Source organism: Ischnura elegans, chromosome 8, assembly GCF_921293095.1.
Source record: "Ischnura elegans chromosome 8, ioIscEleg1.1, whole genome shotgun sequence".
Lineage (NCBI taxonomy): Eukaryota > Metazoa > Arthropoda > Insecta > Odonata > Coenagrionidae > Ischnura > Ischnura elegans.
In genome coordinates this window covers 83,302,608-83,326,296 of record NC_060253.1, presented here as the reverse complement: position 1 = coordinate 83,326,296, position 23,689 = coordinate 83,302,608, and the positions used below count along the sequence as shown (strand labels likewise).

Sequence of the window (23,689 nt, the reverse complement as noted above, 5' to 3'; positions counted from 1 at the left end):
TGTGTGGGCAAGATAAGACATGGGGGAGTGGGAGGGACGTAAAACACATAGTAGAGATCGGACGAGAGGCCCTTTGTCTCAGCACGAGGTGCTTCGAACGTGATGGCGAAATATTTAGCGTCCTTCGTACGGGAAGGTGATACGGATCGACCCCGAAAGCGCCTAATATGTTAACGGAGGTGCCAAACTGTCTGATGATTTGATCCGGGAGAGCGATATGATATGCCAGAATACTACCTGATTGAAAAGAGGACAGCACGCGATATTGCGTCTGGTCATGCATGGGTGCAAAACTAAAAACCTTACACCCCTTTGCATATATTAAGGCGTCTGGTACAGACATCTTCCCCAGCCACTGACGTCACACGCATTTATGTTATCACCGGAGGACCCCATTCGTGACTAGTTGCAGTGGCGTAGCCAGGCGGGGGGTCCGGACCCCCCCGAAATATGAAAACACAATTATTTTCCTTAATCAAAGATAACAAAATATTGAAAAATCGTGAATTTAAAAAATATTTCTTCAACAAATGAAGTTTTACGATTATATAAAGGGTTAAAATTAGTTTAAAACCCATTATTCTGTACCCTGTTTTTCAAAAAATTTCCCCCCTGATTTTGGACCACCCCGAACGAAATTCCTGGCTGCGCCACTGACTAGTTGTTTGCAGGTTGCGCAAGCTCAGTGCGAATAATGAGGCGTGTGACGCCAGAGGTCCAGATCAAACTCCTAATGATTCTTCATGAAACAGCATTGATATTTGGACAAATAATTAGCCCTAGCAGTGCATCTGCTGCTAACATGATCGAAGACAAATATTTACTGCGCTTGATGTTTACGCACGATACATTCAGGGTTTAAAAATAGAGTTTAAACCCTGAATGCATCGAAATAATGAACCATAGAACCATCTACAATATATTTATCAATTTATAACCACCGTTTGGCAGAGCGAAAAATACGTTTTGGCCGTCCCATACGAATAAAAATTATAATTTTTTACATTGCCTTAAATGACACATCATTCAAATGGCTATGGAAAAAAACAAATTAAGAGGGATGAAAAACAAATAATAGGCTTTCGTGAAACTTGCACATCATAATCATATCGTGCTAATTTCATTAATTGTTTCAAATGAAAATAAGTTCTCTCACAAAGGACAACAGTGAAAACCTTAACTAGAGTATACGTAAATACAATTGCATTCCACCTCCCAAGAACAACAAACATTTCCATTCATTGAAAAGATTTCAATGGGAATAAAAAAACACTTTTACTCGCCCTTCTCCCCTTCACAACTTTTAACAAAACACTGTTATGCGCCGCAGCGAAAACTGGCAGCGCTGGCGGGGAGGGGGTATTTTCCGACAGCATTTCCTTGCGCCGTCCGACAACAAATTTACGGTCGAAATTGAAGCTCGATTTTGTTGACATTTTGAACCGGTCAGCGAACGAAAAACCGTCCGCTGAACTGGAGGCGGAAAGTTTCCGACATGATGTGACGTCATGTGAGCAAATGTCGTGTATTTGATATCGAAAATTTCACATGTCGCGTCATTAGCGAAAAGTCCCCCCTGGCTCATCACTAGGCAACACGGTGCATCTACGTCATTTACTGATTACATACATGGACGCCAATAGCGTACCCAGGATCAAAACTGGAGGGGGCAAGCGTGGGTTTTCAAGTTGTAACACAGAAAAGGCTAAGGAAACTAAAATTTCATGAAGATTATACCAGTGCTTTATTAGTTTATGAAAATATTTGCTCAAAAATTATTTTAATTACATGTTTTACACTAACATCACTTTTATTGGATTTAAAGAAAATTTGTTCAAAAATTTCTTTTTGAACAATATTTACTTTTGGTTCTGGGGGGCGTGGGCAGCTGCCCCCTCTCTAAACCACCCAACTTGTATACAACGTACGAGTGAAAGAACCAAATTAGAACTGGTTCTATTTTCTATTTATGCGTTCGCGCAAGCGGGATGGTCACACGCAGTGCATTTACGCACTCAGTCTCGCGTTACATATTACGCATCAACTTGTTGCGGTAAATGTTTTTCAAAACTAATCTCATCTTATATCTTATTTACATATGCCACGTAGAGAAATGCGGTGGCGCAGCGAGGGGGGGGGGGATTGTGGGATAAAACCCCCTCCAGAATTCAGAGTAGGTAATTTAAGAAAAATATTTTAATGTGACAAATTTACTTAGTAACTAATATCTATTAGGGGGACGGATGACTCACAACCGAAACATCAAACTATTCAAACAGCCGTAAAACACTCCATTTTGAACCATTTATCTTAAAATTTTCTGGGGGAGGGCCCCCGCACCTTACGCTTACCCTGGCGGGCATTCCATACCCCCAGACCTTCAAGTATTAGTGGCGCCTACAACTCCCCCTAGCTTTAATTCCTAGCTGAGCCCCTGACGTAATGTATTTCAAGTATGCTGTATATGTGCGCCTAACGTTTTAAGACTTTGCGGTTGTCGCTAATCTACGGCAATCGTGCATTTACTGGTTTGAAAGAGAATCCTCTTATTAATAAGGATTTGATTCTTTCCGGCGAATGGTGGCTGTGAATATCTATCGGGCTTCCCACCGGTTTAGGCACTCCATTTCTGCCGAAGTTTCAATGATATACTTTTTCATTTGGCAGTTGATGACCAGCAAGCTTTAAGGACGATGAAAAAGTATTTCAACGAATAGTCGGCAGAAATGGAAGGCCTAACCCGGTGGGAAGACTGAGAGACATTCGCAGCCATATTCGAATTTTATTTACGACTATCATTTGATGAAAAATAATTTATGAATCCTGCGAAACACTTAACAGAAAGAACGCACTGTGAAATCAGGCCTACGTAATGATATAGGACAAGCATGACTGCCGTAATGATTATAACAATCAGGGATACTATCGAAAATAAATAATAATTAAATTACTAATACGAGAAAATAATGACAATATAATGAATCAATTTATATCAAATAGTACTTAAGCTTTCGGAAATTCTCAAGAAAAATTCCTCGAAATTCAGTGTGGCCCGGGGAAAGGAAATTGAAAACATCACACGTCTGTGCCTTAGTTCAAGCTGAGCTTTAGCCTCAACTTCCCTAACCTGCCTCAGGCTCGAAACACTGAAATCAATAATACAGAGTGAAAACAAGAGTGACCGGAATATCCCTTGAATGAAATAATGATTCTTGGTACAGATAATAAATAATTAAGTAAATAATTGTAAAAGATAAAATACAGCCACACTAACAAAATACTAATTGTAAGCCAATGAAATCTCCGAGCAGTTGAAGGTGTAATTTATATACCGTTATTTTCACTCCTTCTCCCAACTGTCAGGATGGCCGAGCGGTCTAAGGCGCCAGACTCAAGGTTTCCCTTGCCCGATGCAATCGGGTCTGAGCATTCTGGTCCTCGTAAGAGGGCGTGGGTTCGAATCCCACTTCTGACAAACTTTTTAGTCTGTGTCAACTTACTTTTTTCTACTTCTTATTTTCAATGCTTTTCAGCAACAATCATTAAAGGAGAGGAAAAATTATCTTAATATTATAAATACCCTTTTTTTTACCTCGACGGCTCTTGAGAACTTTGGGCTACATTTAGTTGCGCAAGATATTTAGGAGTGATGTAGCTAGTAATTTGGGGTAAATAACTTCCGGAAAAAGATAATAATGATATTTACATATAATTTAATTTAATAAGAAGATGCAACCGTTCACACAGTTGCTAAGCATGCAAGAACCAAATACGACTCGCGATGTTTTCAAGGAGTATCCAAAGTCCAAGATGAAGAAGTTTTCCATAAATTTTAATAATGGCCTCCACGTTTGCAATTTATTTTGTGGTAAAAATATATCGTCATTCGCATTGGTCAATTTTAAATGATTCATCCAAGTACTTTATTCCCAAAAAAATTGGAACAATTTCGACACTTGGGCCTTGCTCTAACCACTAAACTTTGCGTAACTATGGAATCGAGAGGTAAAATATAGAGTATGTTGGTTTTCAACACCTTAAAATGGAAAATATTGATAGGTTCTGCCAAAATGCCTTAATAATAGAATTTTCGAATTATCGGCGATTTGTGAAGTTATAAAGGAAATATTAAGTTCAGTGAAAATTACGACATGTTCTATTTTGCTCGCATGATCCTGTGAACGATCACGTGATCATTTAGCATGATCATTCGCATGATCGTGTATAGCCACCATTAGAACATTCAAAATTTAGCAGTTTTTCTGCGATTCGGTTAAGTGCCCGGGTATACACAGTCGCAAAGGCTTTAGGAGTTTAAACATCTCCCTAACGACGATCCCGTGAAATATGGCGGTGCGTGCTTCAACTTGAGCATATTCCATCTGGCTTTAAAAATATCATCGAGTCGGGGGCAGTGGACATATTGGGCGGCGCACGTACTAGGCTGTATTTCGGTCGGTGAGACACTCGCAGAGTGGGCAACCATGATGGGGGGAGGGTTTGGAGTTGAGGGGGGATGGGAGGGAGGAATATATAGACACCACACCCTCAAGGAAGATGGGGAAAGGGATTTAGGCAAACCACTTGCCACGGATAAACAACACGGGTGACCACATCACGAGGATGACACGAGGCGAGCAGATCACAACTTTCAGATGAAGTACGTTTGAAGGTAAAGAGAAGGAAATTTGAGAGAAAAAAAAATCCTGACAAGAGTGAGACCTATCCATTTCGCAAAATTTTTCTCTTAATTTATCGTTTCTGTGGGACCTGGAAACAAGTTGAGGTTATAATAGGCGTCACATGAAAGCTATCCATCGTCAATGATAGCTATCTATCGTCATATGAAAACTATTTGTGTCGCTATGAATGACATCTATTCTAAATTAAACAAGCAATACCAAGCAAGCAAGCAAGCCTACCGCGCAGCCTACAACATGAAACTACTTTCCATGAAGATGGAGTGCTAGTATTCATTTTGTCGTATGGCTAAATCAATTGAGTTTCTTATTTTTTCAATAGATTTTATTTTACGCAACGTACTTGTCTACGAGTCATGTTTTAGAAAAAAATCTCGAATTGTTTTTTGATATCAATGAGGCCATTTTCTTAAGTGATAATAATGAATTTTCACTTTTATTAGCCCTCAAAAGAATAACGGGATAGATAGAAGAAAGCTGGCGTAGTAAAAAATCAATAATATCAAATCTGTGAATTTATCAAAAGCTAGATAGAAATTCTGAATAAATGAATTTCAACAGAAAAAACTGTAAAAAATGTAATAATATAATGAATATAAATTTTGAGACAATTGAAGACAAAAAACATTATGTATTCACCCGAAAAGGTATGCCATGCTATCGAAAGAAAGAAGTAATAACTTAACGTGTTTAAATTGATAACTATTTTGATGGTTACTTAAAACAGGTGGCAATACATTGAACAATTAAGGCCATTTCCATCTAACACAATGCAGCATGTTATGCTTCGTACAATTGGTAATAAAACTCACCCCATGCCGGATATCCTACAACGACTTGCAGGGTATCATGTGTATAGGTAAGTGGCGTATATAAATCCTTATTTCTGGATTCCTCACATCCCTTATATTCTCCCCTTAGGGGACTACTATTAGCAGGTCCAAACATAGGTTTGTCCCCACTGTGAAATGTAATTTCGGCGACGAGGGATGATCGCGGTTATCAGGGCAACACCGACGTGGAATGTATAATTTGTGTTGTATTGTGAATGCACAACGTTCGAGAAGGAATGCGTCATAGTGACATTATTGTTATATTGATAAGTCTATTTTGCATCGGCGGTACACGGGGTGCATTTGTTTTAATTCGCATTATTTTCCTTTGTATTTATGTCCGTCTCAATTTTCAATCGTTAAGAGTTATTTACTGTTATTTCCTTATGGGCCAGGGCCTCACGAAAACAAATGAATTATTATAATTTTATCACACGACTATGCGCTCTCGCATAATTTTTTCACTTTATTCTCGCATAGTAGTTCACGCGAAGGTATTTTTTTCTGTTTTTTTTTCGAGATTTCGGGGGAGGGGTCTTGGGCTCCTTTATATAAATCCCTGATGTATGTGTCGATGATATTTAACAGCTCTAGCCGCTGCACTCTATTTATTTATGTGTTCCATGCACATGTCAGCCGCAGTTCCTTTTGGATAGGAGCATAGCTTTAAGCGCTGGAGTGGAGATTATTTCTGGACTACAACCGCAAACACCCCAAACCACCCCAGTCTCCATTCAATTTCGCCCTTCGCCTACCCTCGGACCCCATCTATTTTCACGGGGATACGGAGGAATAATACAGTTTCATTCAGCATTTGAACCCGGGACCTTTCTAACGATCTACCAATCCAAGCGGTCTACCTGCTTAACCAAAAACTTTCCCCTTCGACTAAACATATTGTTATTTCTACTGTATAGATACCTTTTTCTCAACTTATACGCAACCAAACTCGACAAATGAGGTACCAAAATGCACAGAATTTATCAGAGAACATGCGACGGCATATTTTACTTCCTAAATATTGCTATTGTTTCCTAAAATTGGTTTCTAAATAATAAAAAAAAACAAAAAAAAAACAAAAACCGGTAAATATTCCTGGCGCTAACGGCGCACAAACTGATACATTTGTTCATTTGCAACATATCTCGCATTCTTTAAATAACTTTTATCAAAATGCGGCTGATTTCACATTCAAGTCTCCTGTTGATACGAAAGTATGAGTCATCATGTGCGTTTAACATAGGATAGTGTAATTACTTCCAATGTTGTGTTTAAAGAGGTCCTCTGACCTCAATTTCTACATTAACATTCGAATAAAATTGTACATAAGACCCTGCCTTTTTTTCTACATTTTTAAATTAGAAACGCGCCTAACCCTCTGTGGACCTGCATTGAAAAGAGCGCCAGAAGCCCGCTGGGAGCGGGCGCAGCACGCTCGTTTATATTATTTTTATATCTATTTATTAAACTGCGCACATACAGATCACTTGCCAGTTTATAGTGGCACAATATAAAAACATAAAATACACAAATATATTCTAAAATAATACTTTAAAATAAATAAAAATGCATTAAAGTTATTGTTAATATTCTTGAGAATTTCTATTCAGACAGGAAAGAGCTCGGTTGGTAAAAGCGTGGCTAGGAAAAGAGTACGAATCAATGTGGTCTGGAAGAGAACTTGTGAGGGAAAAGAGGCGGAACAGGAGGTAACTTTTGGCCAGCGACAATCTGGGAGGAGCGAATTCACGCGAATGGGTCTACTTTAAATTTTTAAACTTTAAAGTTGAAATTAGAGATAAGTTCAGGACAGTAAAAGGCAATGTTGAGAATGCTGTGTTAAAGTTTTAAATCGGTTTTGAGCATTAGAAGCAGATGCGTTTCTAGGGCGAAATGCGTGTCCCAACAATAGCACTATTTCTTGAGTAGTCGCCAAAAGTTTGCCCTCTCTGAAGCATCTTTGAGAATACTCGAATATCTTGAACAAGGAACATGGGACAAGTCGTCTTGAACGTTAAAATGAGACCCAAGACCAGATTCGAGGCGGTCTTTCAATAGCGATTGTTCAACATATCTTGAATCGAGTTGAACGGCCTGTCACACTGCAGAAAACTTTAAGTAACTTGAATAATGCTGAAAAAAATGATTGAAAAAGGAATACCGCAAAGCTTTACCGAGACAAATAGAATCACAATAATACTTGTAACAACTTCTTGAAGTGTTGTACCTCTCTTTTGTTATGCGGTAGTTTCACTTCATATAAAAACCTTGCTCAGGACAGTAAAAGGCAATGTTGAGAATGCTGTGTAAAAGTTTTATATCGGTTTTGAGAATTAGAAGCAGATGCGTTTCTAGGGCTTGCTCCTCTTAAAATGTAATGAAGGCTTCAACTACCTTTCTCTCCTAAGTAGCCGTGATCAGTGGCGTAGCAGAAGAAAAGTTTTTATTCAGAAACCAGGATTTTTAAATGGGGAGGAGGTTTACCGGAGATTTCGGGGCCCTTCATGGGTGAATGGAAAACACCCCAGGGCAAATGGGGCCCTCCCCCGGAAAAATTTGGGATTTTTGATGCTGAAAACGTGATTTTTAGGATTCAGAAACACTTAACTTGTACGAGTATTTATTTAAAATTGATTAATAAAAAGTTATTATTGAGGCCATCTTACATCGTTTTTGGCGCCTCTTTTTATAAGCTAAAGGGGGTGGGGGGTTGTAACTCGGAAAACTCCCCCTTGGCGACGCCACTGGCAGTGATGTCAATACCCATCCCATCTCCGAGGTAGCGCTGGGAAGGCTAGGAAACCTTCATTCAAGGGCGTACCCAGAATCAACACTAGGGGGGGACAAGCCATGGTTGTTCAAGTAAGATTGAAGCATGGAAAAGGTGAATGAAATAAACATTTTAAGGAAACTGTAACAGCTATTTATTAGTTTTTAAAATTATTTGCTTGAAAAAAAATTATTTTCCTTAAAGACATTTGCGATTTTTTCTTCAGGAGGTGGGGTACAGCTGCCCCCTCCGACCCCTCGCTGGGTACGCCCATGTTTTCACTGATTGGCCAAAACGCTTCAACATCATTCGATATTCAGTGGGGATTAGAACCATTCAAGACAAGACGAATTTAATGGAAACGAAGGGATTCAAGAAAAGGTGTCCGCAGTCATGGCGATTGACATGACGTCATATCCGTCAGAGAGAGCTCGTCAAACGAGTCTTTTACAAATAATGTGGTTGCTAGAGTGTTGGCTTCCCACCCGGTGGGCCCGGGTTCAAATCCCGGCAGCGGCAGAGAATTTTCAGAGACTGCCCGATCCCTGCATGAGTGTTGTGTGGAGGACATTTCAAGCGCAACACTCCGTCCGTCGGATGGGACGTTAAGCCGTGGTCCCCTTGGCGCCTTTCGTTAAGAGCACGCTAATGCCGGCGCCAGGTTTCCCTCCACCCTTCCTTACCTACCCTTCCCTCATGGCGCAAATGACCTCAGCTATCGGTCGCCTCCTCCAAATGCCATACCATACCCTACCTTTTACAAATAACACGACTTTAGTTTCCACTCAGTAGGTTTTCGCAGGTTTTTCCCGCCCCCCTTCTTGTGTGGGCGTTTTCCTGCAGTGGGATTTTTCGCTGAAGGATACTACACCCTTATCCTCATGTTTTTTCCCACAAACAGAAATCTTTTTCCCACAAAATTTTCACATATAGTTTTTCATATTTTTGACATTTCACAAATATTGTATATCCTTTGAATTGTAAACGCTTGTCTATTATTTTTTAATATGTTTACTTTGACGCTACTAAGGGGTTAGGTGGAAGAGGGGACTTTTTAGTCTCAACCTCGCCCGAATTACCTGTATTCACGTAATATGTGTAAGGGAAACGATTAAAATTACCTATTTTCTGTACGATTTCCTCTCGCGGAGAAAAAAAAAGTGTAGTCACAAAACTTAACTGACCCTGGTCAAACTTTCTTGGGTAAAATTACCAGAATCTTCGCTGGTCTTTCGAAAAACTCAGACCTGTATTATGAGCCACGAGTTTTACCAGACAACGGATTACGAGCCATGCTAGTATCATGTAAAGCTATTGTCCCACGGCCAATTTTTCCGTAACTTTATTAATGAAAAAGTCAATTACCAAAAGGTGTGATATATCTAACGGGATTTCTTTCTACAATACGGTGTAGTAGCTGTTACTATGATTCTATTTGCTCATATATTACAACACAGTGTAGTAAAATAGAACCAAGATCATAATTATTCTAACGAGAATTTTTTCCGGTAAATATTTGGCTTATTGTGGCCTGTTTTTTTTAGCTTTTGTTAATTGTTATCTTTGTTATAGTGAGTCCTTAGTAATTAGCCTTGCGATTTTTATGGACTGAATTAAATGCCCTATAAATACATAATAGCGCGACAGGTTTCAATATCTTTTTGAATTGCATTGAAACCGGTCGTGCAACTGAAATATCTGTCGATAATTGTCAATAACTTTTGATCTAATGATTTTTTGAATTCAACGATATTAAGCCCGAAAAAAATATGCATATCGCTAATAAGCTTGGCTGTGTTGTTTATAAAATTTTCGTAGATATTTCCTCTGGGCCATATTTGTCCCGTGGTCCACTGTTGGCTGAGATCACTAACTAATCCTCACCCTGCCCTATCGCCCTGGTAGGCATCACATTATGTCCTGGAGACCTTCCCACTTTCCTGCACGCTGCCGTTAATAGCCACGGACATTATACGTGTATATATATATGTATAAGGCAATAGGCTTCACATCACAGCAGCAGAAGCTGAGAGGTGCGTTTCCAAGTTGGACGCCGTCCAAAACCCTCTCGCTGAATGCTGGATTGTACAAATATTTTTCATCACACCTTTCGAACACTCGTAATTACCCCAAAAATCGTTCTCCTAAGTATGCTTTCTGATTACATCCCACCTCCTTTACTGAAACAATCATCATTTTATAGAATATAATCTTTTCATTCGATTTTATCGCTATAAAATGCGCGAAATTAGCTTTCATTATGTTGTGGTGTAATAGGGAATTTTGCAACTCATTTCATGATCTCATGTCCGGGTGCGGTTCACGCGGGAACCGCTGAACATTCTGCGTTCATTAATAGCTTACCGTGTCACTGTAAAATGGTAGTATTGCCGTATGAGAATGAATAAATAAAAATATTCATGAATTGGAACCCGGCCCTGGTAAAACTTGTTTCTAAAGCATCGAAGCGGCTGCCGTTCACTATTTCGGAGGAGTCTCACCATCTGACTAAGACATTCTGAGTGAGGGATGAATACTCGCCCTGCGCCCAAACACAGCTCAGCTGGCCGCTCACTCCCGAGGGTGTGGGGAGGCACAGAAATAAAGCGCTGCCGGACACGTGGGTCCCCACACCTGCACAACCCCAATCCCCGTATAAAAAAAAAACCCTAAAAGTGGACCCCTGTGCGCTCTCAGCTGAACAAAATTCATTTCTCTTCATTTAATTCACCTCCCAAAAATGGCCCAAAGGCATCTCCATTGGCTGGCATCCATAAAGATATTGAAAATTACCGAGAACAAAATAAAAAACTATGTAAGCTAAGTGATCAAAACTGATTGGGGTTTGAGAGCGATGAATTATTTGTGTAGCATTTGAGTTAGGATTTGAAAACGGAAAACGCAGTTAAGGCTAGGGTATTATCTCATTATGCGCTTTGTAGGCGTACAGTTATACGTGCATGTAAACTTATTACATACAATATTAGTGGTAACTTATGAGGAACAACCGATAAGGCCATAACTTGGAATTTAACGTAACCCCAAGAAATAACTCAAAACTCTACTAATTTCGATAGCATTAGGATGAGATTAAAATACTATTAACACTTTATCACAGTCTCGGATTGGTTTATTTTGAGACTCCTAAATATATTATATATTCTGCTCACCAATGGATTATGACGGGAATCAACTTCAACCATCAAATTTTAAAAATCCAGAGAAAACGGTGAAAAATGATATATTGGTTCACAAAATGATAAAATCAAATACTTTATTCATTTTTATGAGAGAAACTTATTAAATATTGACCATTAAGTTTTACTTTCACGGGAAATACGTAATTATTTCCGTGCGAGAGCCGACGATGAATATTTTGGAGTAGTGCGTACATTCGGCGTTTTTGAGAGGATGAGGATAATTGTTGAGAGGAAACAAGAAAAAAAGACCAGCACAGACCTCGTAGCAGCGACACGAAAGACAGGGGAGATTATATCAACGTTTGTACTCACCTGAAATGAAGAAAAATAAACAATTGGTTAAAATCCCACCGTGAAAAAAGTAAGGTTGTTCGCAGTTACGCGCATGAGTTCAAAGTAATATCTTAGAGTAAGAATAGGGGAACCCTGGGCGGAACGGGGTGGCGGGGCGGAAAGGGGTAAGCGATTTTTAAGTGCGAAAAAAAGCGGCAAAAACTATAAATAGTCCAGATTGGTGTTGCTTAAATTATAAGCAAACACCAATATGGACTAGATATAATTATTGCCGCTTGCGCAGAACCTTTTTTCGCACTTAAAAAATCGCTTATCCCGTACCGCCCCGTGTTCACCTATATGAGTATACACTTACTCTATGGTAATATACACCAAGGATAAAATTTGCAGGTCTTTGGAAGAAGTCCGTCGTGGAACACTGCCATTTTACATAGAAAAACTACGGTTTATTTCTCAGACGATCTCCGGCTCCTGTGCCACGGTGTAGACTTGAGAGGTCAACACCTAGTTCAGCACACCCAGTCTGAGATTCAGAAGACGATGGCTCGGTGGTTTAACTGGTATCAAACCGGACCGACAATCGGGAGATCCGGGTTCGAATCACGGTTAAGCCAAATGATCTTTTTCATGTCCAATTCCAACCTAGGTGCATATAAATTTGCGCGCTTAGCTTGGACAGCTTGAACAATCGAGAATGGATATCTTTCAGAGCGACTCAGAGAACATCATTTGAGAACCCAACTATATTCCCCGGTCCGACAGAAACGATAAATAGAGAGAGATATTTCGCCGAACGGATAGATATGGGAATTCGTTTTTCCCTTGAACAATAAAGGACTTCAATAAACGCTTGTCCCAACCTCGTTAGAGCTCTTCTTTTTTTTTTTTTTAATAGCTGTAAACGGCTGGTGTCCTAACACCCCCTGCCACACGCCTTTTAGGCGGCTTGCGGGGTATTATGTAGATGTAGATAATTTAAAGTGTTATAAAGATAAATATATTTTTTCATAAAGTGCAATTAAAAAAGTAAAATTAAAAATTATTAAAAATGTTTTGCCGAACGGATAGATATGGGAATTCGTTTTTCCCCCGAACAAAGAAGGACTTAAATGAATTCTAGGAGGAATCTCCTTAGAGCATTTCATTTTTATTTGTCAACGGCTGGTTTTCTATCACCCCCCGCCACACGCCTAGTGAGACGGCTTGCAGGGTAGTAAGTAGATGCAGTAAAATATCCCATTTAAAGGTCTAAAGTTTCAAAACCTAAAAAAATTTCAACTCATATCCGGATTTTTTTTCCAGTAGGTCCGAGGAGTATATACGGACTGCCTCCACTTCCCTTTTAGGGACATCCTCCACTTGAGCGAGTGAGAAATGGCGAAGACCACTTCCATTGAAGTGGAGGGAGCAAGCGACGACTCAAACTATATAGGATGTTCGTCGCCTTCTCCCCGTCTTCTCTTTATAGTAAAAGGCGGAAGGTAGAAGACGCTGCAAGGAGAACGAGGCAAAATGCAGCAAAATAAGTATACTTACTCTCCGGAGATTTAAAGATTAATTTCAAACTTCATTTCCTGTCTAAGATCTTAGATTATCCCGGCGTATCAGGTCCAGAGAATTTCCCGGGTTCTCCACCGGGCAATAGGGTAGTTTCCATCATGAAAGAAAACGAAATGCATTGATTGCGATTCCTTACCCACCATTAGTGTATTCATAATATACAAATTATTTGGTTTTAGAAATCCAAGTTTAGACGAATGTTAATGGTCAATTTTAACCTCATTTGAAAAAGCCCAGATTGGCGCCCATGCGATTCCACTCCACGTGACGTCAAAGGGACCTAGTTTCTATACGAGTAGATAGGAGTTTTACTTCGTCTGAGATTACCAATCCATGCATGAGGCACAGAGCTCAGGGAAACATCTCTTAATAATCACATATTAAAAATACCTAAGTTCGGAAAGTTTCCTTCGTTTGATAGGGGAATAATAATCCTTAATTAAGCCAAGCGCTACCTGCTAGCAGCCTGCGTCGCATCAGCGCTCAAGCCTCGCCCCAAGGTCACCCCACACGCCGACAGCTGGAACCAGAAATACGTCGCACGGACTTTTCCCATCATTCCTACTTCGCTGTCGTGTTTTCGCGCGCTTGAAATTTTTCACTTTTCGTTTAATCGCGAAAAATAGATATCGTCATTCGAAAATCTAAGAGCGAATCTGGACTGCTGATCTAATGGACCGGTGTTCACATCACCATTACTTCAGGCACCCCCAAATCAATATTCTCTATTGTAACATTTAAATCCTGCCGCGTACATGAATGGGAAATTTACATGAATTTCCCATTCGTGGTGAAATCCCGTGGACCGGGAATCGAACCAAGGACCTTTGGCTTTCCGGGCTACTGCGCAGACCTTTATGCTATCGAGGTTGCTGAATAATCATCGAAATTGTATGTAAAGCCAAAGTTCGTGGTTCGATTCCCGGTCCAAGGGCATTTTTATCATGGCAATTCGTGTATATTTCACCATCATTCACGCGGCAGGTCAGAAAACTTACACATTTTTTCCAAGGTGTTCAGTATACACCCTCTTTTCTTGTTATAAATATATCCTACATTCACCCTCTTGTCTCCTCCGCACTTAGTCTTGTAGTTTTATCTCCAGTTACTTTTTAAAATTTGAATCAAACTTCTAACAAACGAACAAATAAATGCCTAATCTATGAAGTCCCCTTGTCCGAAAATATTGCTCGGAGAACCATATTAGAATTTTTAAATACATTTACTTATAATTTACGCGCTGGAATACAACCGGATGCATTCCACATGGGGGGAATAATGGGAAGGAATTCTTCAGGCACTTTGAAAGCAATCCTGTCTCGCAGCTCACTGGAATCAGGAGAAGGAGAAAAAGCAAAATGAGAATCAGAGGGCGTTGGGGTCGGAAATAGTCGGGACGCAAGACTAGCCTCTCCCACGAGGGAATTCCCCGCGAGACGGAAACAAATGAGCGGCGGAGACCGCGACACGACACACCTTTTTCTCTATTTCGATTTAGAAAGACAGTTGAGAAACGAAGCATAAAGCATTATCATGAAAATAAAACAGCGCCTGGATTCAATTCAAACTCATCATCTAGGCGTATACTACGGATTCAGGCCTAGTCTATGTAGCTCCCTTACCCGAAAAGCTTGCTGGGTGAGTCGCATTTTTATATGAGTGGGTTAGAAGCCAATGGGGTACAAGTGATTTCTCTTTTCTACACAGAGTTAGGTACAGAAATTAGGTATAGAAAACAAACGAGATCGATTAGATACTAAGTAGTGCATTTGATTTTCCACTCGATGTCAGCACAGAACAGCAACTCACTCGTATCCCTTGGCAACCAGGTTTTTGTGTATTTATTCTAACAATTAACTTTACCTTACTCTGTTGAGAAAAAAATCACTTGTACCCCTTGGCTTCTAAAACACTCATATATATTCAAATTTATTCATTGTTTACGGGATGAAGCATCCACAGCCGCCATACTACATACTGATTCAAATGCGTCCTCTGGAAAGTATTCAACCATAGCCCTGAACAACAAATTATCCATCATATAAACAATAGAGTGCGTCGCTAGGGGAAAAACATTGACCCCGAATGTCAAATATGTTTCATTGGGAGTAAAAGAACCTTACCCTGGATCATTGGTACCACACCTTCCATAAGTGACGCTACGCAAAGGTAATTCCAAACAGTTAGCTGAAAACCATGCCATTATGGGCTCCTCAGGTGACAATAGTCAAAATACATCCCCATCTACCTAACAACCCGATAGCAGCCTCAATAGGCGTGAGTTGGGGGGTGTTTGGACACCTGCCGTTAACAAATAAGAAGGAAATGATGTAACCATGTTCCGCCAAGCTTTTGCATCAGCTTCAGTCTTTGCGTGAGAGAAGGACATAGGTGCAGCGACACTGTGTGGGGTAGAGCTGTAGGGGAACGGATTGCAGGAGAAACTACATAAGGTCTCTCATAAACCCTTAAAGGTACGTCAAGAGAAACCAAATTTCGACCCCAATCATCTTCAATTTCATGTTTTCCTTCCTTAGCATAGGTTGGTTCAGCCCAAAAAAAATCCTGAGTCCTTGGTACGTAGAAAATTTGGGGCACGGGTTCCCGTAATTTTGAAGGAACCAAATTTTGCACGATGGATATAAACTTCATTTGGGTAACTTTGACACTAGCAAAACATTTTATTAAAATATTTAAGCGATTAAGATAAGTTCCTATGGAATATTAATAAGGCAGTTTCTCCTCACTTTATGGACTTCCCAGTTCAGTTCAAAGTATGGCCTACACCGCTTCATTCTATCTAAAAATCCTATTCTCTTCCCTCGTCTCCCTCGTTCACCCAACGTTCTACCCTCAAACACTGTTTTCAACATTCCCTCCCCGCTCATTAATCGCTTCATCAATACCTTCTGTCTCCTCTAGAAGCTGCCTCACCTCACCCATCATATCGATGGTCAAGTTCTAACAACTCGTATCTCAAAATTTGGCCGGTTTGACACAGGTATCTTACACAAAAGTGTAATAACGCTTAAAAATAAAATTCAAGCAAAAAACAACTCTTTGTTGGCAAATGTATTCTTCTTTGTTGGTTTTATGAATTTTTGTTCTTTTTTTAGGTTTGGTTGGTTTTTAAATTTTAACGTACAATTAGCAAAATTATTGTTTTTTTAAATTTTAACGTACAATTAGCAAACATTAATTGTTTTTTGCTCTCCTGAAAAGCTGCTGTTTTTGAGGTACGTGCAGTTGTAAGAAATTAGCCATCGATATCCAGCGCTACCTCCTTCCTCCCCCTTCAGGAAAATATAACGTTTCCAAATTAGGAAAAATGAATGCCGACATTGTTTCATGCGCAAAGGAAGTATCCGCTTTGTGTGCACGTACGCATTTCAAGCCGCCATAATTCTTCCGATAAAAGAGATCACGATAGGTACATGTACGTATAGGCACATACGCCGCCGCTGCTGCAATAACGGTGCATCCATCCCTTCCCATCATCCCCCACCGCCTTCCTCACCCGCGCCGCATACCCCTCCCCCGCAACGTATCTTCTTCCGCGGTCCCTGAATACCACGACCATTATCTGGGTCGCCAAGCAATCGCGTTAAATGAAATGATCACCACTGACGCATCGTTAATGGAACACGTACTACAAACATTTGTGGCAGAGCTCTAAAGAAGCTAGGATTCAGTTCACAAATTAGGAGTGGAATAAGTTTATTCTCTGTCGACTTTATCATCTCTCGCGACATTAGACCACACTCTGAATTTGCAATTCTTTCGTCGGATTTATGCAGCATTAATGTGTGGAGCCAAGAGTGGGTAGGTACTAGCAAGGGCGTACCCAGGGTCATAACAAGGGAGGGGCAAGCCATGGTCTAGGGGAGGGGGGGGGGGGGGCAAGCCAAGTTGTGACATTTTAGCATGGAAAAGGTGAATGAAACCAATATTTTAAGAAAATTATAACAGCGCTTTATTGGTTTATAAGATTATTACCTTGAAAAAAATATTTTTATTTTATGTAAATAAATAAAAGATCGTAGCACTTTTCCACAAGTTTTTTAATGCGTACAACGCGTGTCACCTCACTGAGCCATCATCTGGTACAAGAAGATGATGGCTCAGTGAGCCGAAACGCGTTGTACCCATTAAAAATCTTGTAGAAAAGTGCTATGATCTTTTATTTATTTAAAAATGTCTAACTTCCACCAATTGAAGCCTGAATCTATTGATTTTTATTTTAGTTACATATCTTATACCAATCCATATCTTCTTTCGTGGGTTCAAAGAAAATTTATTGAATACTTTCGTTTCAATTCAGTACTCATTTTGCATAAATAGTTTAGCAATTTTTGCTTCTAGGGGGCAGCTGCCCCCCCCCCCCTGCCCCTCGCTGGGTACTAGAACTTAATCTCAGCTAATGAACGGCACTAAATCTCTTGCGAAGGTCGTCCAACTATCCCCATGTACATGCTTTGGATGATGTTATTACAAGGGAGACTGATGAAGTGAAATATCTAAGAGTTACCATAACTTCGAGCCTATCAATGGTAGCACACTTAAGAAATGTTTGTGGGAGAGCCCAGAAGAAGCTAGGATTCGTCAATCGTGTCGAGGGAAGATTTTCGGATGAGAAAGTAAAAGAGATGTGCTATTTCGCCCTCGTCCGGCCGCACCTTGAATATGCAGCGAGCATACAGCGGAGCAGCGGATATATATAGGGGTCGCAGGGGGTGCGGGACCGCCCGAATTGCCAAACATTGCAGAACCACAACTGTAACTTTTATGTATCATAAGATGGCATTGTCTTTCATACATGTATAATCAATTCAATTAAAACTTTCTTAAACTTTGTACGTGACTTCATTATTTTTATTGCTATGAAAGTAAATGTAATCTTCTGCACCCCCCCCCCCTTGAGTTTTTTTTCTGTATCCGCTACAGGATCCGGCGAAGAAATATTTAATCCGTGAACTTAATAAAATACAAAGAAAAGCTCGTCAAAAACTGCTAGCGCTAGGGGCGTAGGAACAGAAAGGACGGATTAGGTTTGGAGCCGATAGAGACTCGGTAGCTGCATAATAGGCTTAGATTACTTGAGGAAATGATAATAGAACAGATTTCAAAGTAACACGGAGAGCTTTATATGAGAACCCAACTTTATTACCAAGTCCGACAGAAACGATAAATTAAGGCCGGTTTTCTAATGTCTTGTTAGCGGTAAGCGGAACATGGTACAGCAAAAATCTTAGCTCGAGAGTGTTAGTAAGTTACGAAAAGTTAAAGTAGTTCAGAATAACGTTCCGTTAAACTCATGATCTCCAACGCAAGGATTAGTTAACTCTAGTTTTCATACTTCGCAAAATTTTAGCCAGGCATTATAAAACCGGCCCTAAGAGAGATATTTTATATTATATAAAGAGATATATATATGTATGGGATTCCGTTTTTTACCCGAATAATAAATAACTTTCAAAAATGCTAGTCGGAACTTCGTTAGAACGATGTTGGTGATGGTTAACCCTTCGTAGAAGGAGGTAAAGTTTTTTCGGGTTTTGTACCGGGTTAGGTCCTCCATGTCAACGTTTCGTTGTGCGAGCTGCTCATCGTAACGTTGGAAGGAGACATGGAGGACCTGACCCGGTGCAAAACCTGAGAAAACTTCGCTGAAAATTTTCGCCGGGAAAAAAAAATATATCCTTCAGCAAAGGGTTAATTTCTTTTCCCCCCATAGTTACGCCACTGGTCTAACTACTACTTTACTCCAAAAAGGTTTTATCGACTTGACTAAATCAACAATTTAAAGAATTCTAAAGAGTATTGAGGAACGCTAGTTACTAAATAACAAAAAAAAAAAACAAATGCTAAGAGCAACCTCCGAGTTGTGAGTGCAATCTTACGTCAAATATAGAAAAAAACATGGAGGTCATGTATTTCAGCGTACTTGCAATGTCGTACATTTTAAAATTAATAATAAATTAGCAATATCTATCGTTGACGTAAGATTTGAAATTCACCATTTTTGGCTGGTACGTATTTTTTCGAGGCAGCTCCCCAAAAATGAGTAAATACCGTGTTTAGATTTAAGTATATCATAACATGAAACAGCACGCGATTATAGCTGCGACCGATTAAGGGGGGAGACGTAACGGCGCCCGTTTAGGTACTACGTAACAACACGAATGTCGACCAAGGACGCCGCCGAGATGCAGCGGCCGAGGCACGAACCAATTGCCAAAAGGGTGGGTAGGTGGAGTGGTCCCGCGTCCTTGACAACGCAGCCAGAGACGATGGTAAACAACGAAAGGCAGTTGAGTATAGTGTAGGCAGCTTCGCACCTGTGCAAGGACGCCGAGATTATTAACGGGACCGATTAAAGAAAAAACTAATAACAAACACACTGATTCCATTCTAATACCAATGTAGGTATACACCACAGATGATTTCAATGCGCAGTTTTGATGGCAAAACTTTGCAATACCGCCATGGAAACATGGCGTTATAAATAAAAAGAAAGCATGACTTTCATCGTAACTAGATAGCGAAAATCATCAAAAATTGCAACTAGATAGCAAAAAGCGTAACACAGCTTTTAAGGTGAGAACCGCTAGAGACTCGAAGCTACATGAAAGACTAAGATTGCTGAGAAGGGGAGCGTCCGAAAACCAGGAATCAGATTTCAATGAAACTCTGTAGGGTTGTAGTCCATCGAAGCTGTCCAATAATCAACCGCATATGGGGTTATATAACCGATACTTTTAAACAAACACGAAGTTAAACATTTACAAGTCTAAAATATTCCCAAAGAAATAAAATATCTTCATCTAGGCGCACTAGCCGGTGGCTACGGTGATCGACTCCATTCCAGATGTCCCACGTTCAATAGGGTGATTTCCTATTTTATTTTTATTGCCTAAATTGAAAGATTATTACTCGAGGAGTACGTATTTCACGCTTTTAGATTTTTAAATTACGATATCTATTTTTCGCGATTAAATGGAAAGTGAAAAATTTCAAGCGCGCGAAAAAGCGACGGCTATCAATAAGTATGAATGCTGGGAAAAGCCCGTGTTACGTCATTCTGGTTCCCGCTTCCGCCGAGTGAGGTGACCTTGGGGCGAGGATATGTGCGCCGCTGCGATGCAGGCTACTAGCAGGTAGCACAGATAGAGCTTGGCTTAAATAAGGTTTATTAATACTCTTATCAAACGAAGGAAACTTTCCGACCACAGGCAATTTTTAAAGTATCACATGGGCCCCAATCTGGCCTTTTTCAAATGAGGTTAAAATTGACGATTAACATTCGTCTAAACCGGGATTTCTAAAACCAAATAATTTGTATATTATGAATTCACTAATGGAGGGTAACGAATCGCAATCAATCCTTTCGTTTTCTTTGATGAAGGAAACTACCCCATTCTCGCATTTCGCACTTTCTTTTCATCACTTGTTTCTACTTTCCAATTTACAAGGGGAGACACGGTGACACACATAATATCATCTTAGAACCCCACCATTTTTCTTAGTACGAGAAAAACGATATGAAAATGGATTTACAGAAATCGCCAATCGCTTCTCTGATGGTCAAATTGATCCGAATTTGACGGGGAAATGAGGTATAATTAGAGGGGTCAATCGAAATTTACATTTGTGATTTATTTATCAAATTGATATATTTATAAAGTGATATATTTATTTATCAAATTTACGTGTTATTTATCAAATTCCTACCACTTGAATGCTATTCCTCGCAATAACAAACATTATACAGCATAACATCGTAATAGAGTGGATCGCATTGCACTCAATGAGCGAAATTATTCAGCGCTGAATGGTAAAATTTCGTGAGAGCCTTGCTTGCAACCATTGATTTATAAATCAAACATAATATTTGGTAGTGAAATCCCTTCTATTAGGGGTATCAACCGAAATATATACACATGATGATGTGATCTATCAAATTCATTACTTTTCTATGCTATTCTTCGCTGATAAAACATTATGCTGCAAAATATTGGAATAAAAGTGGATCGCACTCATCACCGCGCCGCGAACATTTTTGTAAGCCGATTAAAATGCAACCGAAATGGCAATGGCAAATCAGCCTTCTATAGAATTCAATTGAGCCTCCTCTATGCAGTCCCCTTGTCCGTGATTATCGAATGATGGAGCGAATTAGAAAAAAAAACATTTTCCTCAGCGCCCACCTACGTTAGAAAAGGAAATAAATAGATAAAAATGGCAAGAAAAATTATCACATGGACCAATATTTTTGACCATTACTTAGCAAAGTTTCGACTTCCAGGTCGAAAAAAAATCGATTCTGAGGTTTGGGCTTGCTTTTTTGTCGTTTTCAGCCCGCCGCTTTTCTACGGCTGCCTGAACACAAGGTGAAGTGATGGAGGGAGTCGCCATGATAGGATGAAAAAAATATCTTCTCTCAACAATGCCGCCTTGGAGAAGACTAATAAATCGCATGTGTGAAGCCATATATCGATTTTATTCAATTCGCACTATACAAACTTTCCATTTTCGATTTCCCTGAGTTGTCCTTTATTTACAAACCGATTGTTTTAAAATTCCCCGACTTAAATGTGTGCGCAGAAACTAAGGCACAATTTTAATTTTCAATTTTCAACAACAACTTTCCGAGCTTAGGTAGCTTTAATAGATGATTATTAAGACATTCCCTGAGCTCTGTGCGTCATGCATGCATTGGTAATCTCAGACGATGTAAAACTCCTATCTACTCGCATAAAGACTAGGTCCCTGTGACGTCACGTGGAGTGGCATCGCATGGGCGCCAATCTTGCCTTTTTCAAATGCGGTTAAAATTGACCATTGCCATTCGCCTAAACTGGGATTTCTAAAACCAAATAATTTGTATATTATGAATACACTAATGGTGGGTAACGAATCACAATCAATGCCTTTCGTTTTATTTGATGAATGAAACTACCCTGTTATGACCCAGCCATAGAGTTTATATTACTATTTTACGGACCCAGTCTCCATATTCGCCAAAATTGGCTCCGTGTGACTCTTTCCTATTTTCAAAAACAAAGATAATCTCAAAGGGCCGTGGTTTTACAAGCATAGATTGCATTAAAAGAGATTATTAACAGAGTTAAAGGCTATCCCAAGGATCGAGCTTGAAAAGTGTTTCGAGGATTGGAAGAAACGCTGGCACCAGTGCATATTATGTAATCGGGACTATTTTGAAGTCGAAAACGTAACGAAGTGGAAAAAGAATACGTAAATATTTTAAAAAATCTGCTCGTAACTTTCTTAATTCACCGCTTAAGGTGCGTTTACACTGTGTAACATGTTATATGAGTGTGTTGGAAGCCAAGGGGTACAAGTGATTTTTTTCTCAACAGAGTTAGGTAGAGTTAATTGTTAGATACACAAAAACCTGGTTTCCAAGGGAGTGAGTCTCTGTTTTATGCTGACATCGAGTGGAAAATCAAATGCACTACTAACATAAGTATCTAATTGATCTCGTTTGTTTTCTATACCTAATTTCAGTACTTAACTCTGTATAGAAAAGAGAAGTCACTTGTACCCCTTGGCTTCAAACCCACGCATGCATAACAAGTTAAATATGACATGTTTTACGAAAAAGTAAAACATATCATACATAACACGAAACACACGAAGCGGGAAACCAAAAGAGTTTTTGTTTTGTAACACAATTTTATACATAACATGTTACATGGATTAATAACTTTTAAATTAAAACATGTCACATGTGACATGTTTTATATAACATGTTACACAGTGTAAACGCACCTTAACATCGATGGCAAGGATCTCGTGTGTAGGAACTTTGAGAAATGACTTCCTGAACAGCACAAGTAGTAGTATCCCCTCAATGTTATATCAATCTATGCCAATGTTGCAGAGGAGGGTAGCGGCACATAAGCGCCATATAACTAGGATAGTGTACATAATTCGGGTCTCCGCCAGGGATGGCAATAAAAACTAAAAGAAAGTCAAAACCAGTAAAATTTTAATAGTTTCGTTCTCGGAAACGAAATGTAGAAACGAAATGGATTAAAACCCGGAGAGCTAAACTCAGGGTCGAAACGAAATCGGAGTCAAAACTACTCCGGGTCGAAACTTAACTAAAACTCTGGGACGAAACGCAGATAATGTTTCACACCGGAGGGACCACGCGCTTCACCTTCGAACGGTTTAGTTACGACCCATACACCGAGTACGAAGTATGGTTGAATGAAGTAGAGGTTCGGTCTACCGCCATTAGATGCATGGGGCACTCATATTTTTTACCACTAACAGGAGAACAATGAACGCAAACTGGCCATTCGA

The 23,689-nt window shown here is 39.7% G+C and overlaps 1 protein-coding gene and 1 non-coding gene across 2 annotated transcripts in view; one reads left to right on the top strand and one right to left on the bottom strand.

The window, feature by feature from the left end:
• Positions 1–23,689, bottom strand: part of LOC124164186 — a 202,998-nt gene that overhangs the window by 114,657 nt on the left and 64,652 nt on the right. The gene's annotated exons all lie outside the window — the stretch shown is intronic.
• Positions 3,359–3,475, top strand: Trnal-caa. The gene is made up of 2 exons: positions 3,359–3,396; positions 3,430–3,475. It is a non-coding gene; the product is annotated as a tRNA-Leu (tRNA).